Genomic DNA, 2,392 nt, shown 5'->3' with positions numbered 1-2,392 from the left:
GTGTCAGATCCGGGACCGTAACAGAAGGCAGAGAGGAGAAATGAGAGAGAGGGATGGCTAAGGAGAAGGAGTGAGTGAGTGAGTGAGAGGGTTTGAGAGAAAGTTTAAGGATGAATTTGAGAGAGAAGAGGGGAAACTTAATGATCTACCCCATGCCTTGAGTCTCTATTTATAATTGAGGAAGAAAGTTGACAATGATTACAATGCCCTTAGGGCTACAAGCTCTCAAAAGGAAAAGACATAAGTAGACATACATCATCTTATTTAATTACTCCCTTAAGCCATCCTTATGAGAAGACCATTAAATTATGTCGTTTGCCACCTCCTTGACGTGGGGAAGGTATGTACCTTGATGCCACTTTGAGGTGTCTTCCAACACTCCCCCTCAAGTTGGCAAAGATAAAACATCATAGATACCCAGCTTGCCACATATAGTGGTTAAGATCTTGAATGTAACTGTCTTAAGTGTTGGAAGATAGGGCCCAAAACCACACGACCAAAGAAGACCCACATATGTAAGAGTGTTATAAGATAGGCCCAAGCCCATAAAACTAAGGAAGACCCATGCATCAAAGAGATATAGAAGACGGGCTCAAGGCCCATAGGTCAAGGAGAAGGTCCATAGGCCCACATACAATGGTCGCAGGATGGTAAATAAAGAGACATCTCATAGAGATTTCATTGATGTAATTAGATTAAAGTTCTAGGGTTAAAACCCTAAACCTTAAATCCTAAGTTCAAGGGTATTATTGTAATATAGTAGTTTTATAAATGTATAAATTGAGCTTCAAGGGAAGGGTTAGGACATCAAGTCCATAACCTCTTCTTCCTCTGGTTTTCTCCCAATGGCTCTCTCTCCCTTTTTCTCCGTGAGCTAAATCTATGGAGTCCTGAAAATCAACATGGTATTAGAGCTTTGATTTTCAGGATTCCGACTATATTTTTTTCAGGATTCATTCTCCTTCATTTTTCCCATAGTTATTTTTGTTGCTCGTGTTTTATTTTATTTTTACTCGTGATATTAGTTTCCAAAAACCATCTTCTGTTGGTTTATTTTATTTTGAGGCTCTGGCCGGAGGACGAAGCCCGACTATTTCTGATTCTCTCTGGTTCATCGCTAGCACAACTCTCTTGCTATTGCTCCGCTGCAGAAATTGGAGTTCCATTGCCACCTTACAGAGAGAGGTTTGTTTTGGAACCCCTCTGCTCTCTCCTCTCGTTGCTGTCCAGCTCTCAAATTTTGACAAAACCAGAGACGACGATTGCTCATGGCGAGGAAGTCATCGAGCGTAGCTCTGTTAATGCTTACAATCCGAGATGTCTTGCCGTAGTTTTTGTTCTGAAGGTGGAAGACGATTCTGATGTGTTTCTATCTACTGTTGTTGTTGGAAAGTTTCTCGTTACTGCTATCGAAAAGTTCATTGCTACCTATCTTCAGAAAATTATTTTATGTTGCTATTTTTCGGAAGTTACTGACATCGTCAAAATCTTACCTTCGACGTTCTACTTGATTCCCGATGATGTCTCTTATTTTGGAAAGGTTCCGTTTCCATTTCGTCTTCAAGATATCTCTGGATTGTTTTACTGCCACTTGAAATCGAGCCATACGAGTCCACTGAGAGTCCTTCTGCATGGGGAAGAAGCACTGTTGAAAAATTATGTGTTTCCTAAGTTGGGAAACTGATTAAATCCGGGCAGGGCTGTTCTGCCGCAACCCGGATCGGGTGAGTTCACCTAGCAAACCTGTTGAGATTTTAGTCTTCTGCCTGAGCCGCACCAACCAGTATTCCGAGCTAACTCGAACCAAATCGGGCAGAGGCAACTCGATCTGGGTCAACCTGACTCGGGCCACTTATTTTCTGCCTTGGTATATGTGTATGGACCAAATCTTAAACATATTTCTGCCACGACTCGGATATATTGATCTACTATTTGACTCAGTTCGACTTGATAAATTTTTTCTCTGGCTGGATTATTATTTTTGAAGAATTGATAGATTATTCCTTGGTCAGCATATTATTTGGTACATATATTTGCATTGGATTATTTCATGGGTAATTTTACAAGGATTATTTTGGTTTGTATTATATGGGCCCAAACCGATTTCAGCTACTGCTATTGTGTCTCTTTGGATAAGACATTATTATTGAAGAAGAGGTGGCCTCAGTAACTTTTCTCATACGATAATTTATTTGACTCTCAAAAATTTCACGGTTGGGATACCATTAGTGTTGGTGCTCGGATTGGGACACCATCATTTATTTAACTCTAAAAAATATCACGGTTGGGACACCATGAGAGTCAGTATCCGGATTGGGACACCATGATAAATAAGCCCATTTTCCCCCATTAATGTCATTTATTAGTCCTACCACTTGAGAGATGTTGTCTT

This window comes from Aristolochia californica, unplaced genomic scaffold, assembly GCF_029961685.1.
Source record: "Aristolochia californica isolate CCGP_79_NKW_82.1479 unplaced genomic scaffold, dmAriCali1.0.hap1 SCAF_9, whole genome shotgun sequence".
NCBI lineage: Eukaryota > Viridiplantae > Streptophyta > Magnoliopsida > Piperales > Aristolochiaceae > Aristolochia > Aristolochia californica.
The sequence above is the reverse complement of the archived record's forward strand: the minus strand, read 5'-3'. Positions refer to the sequence as shown.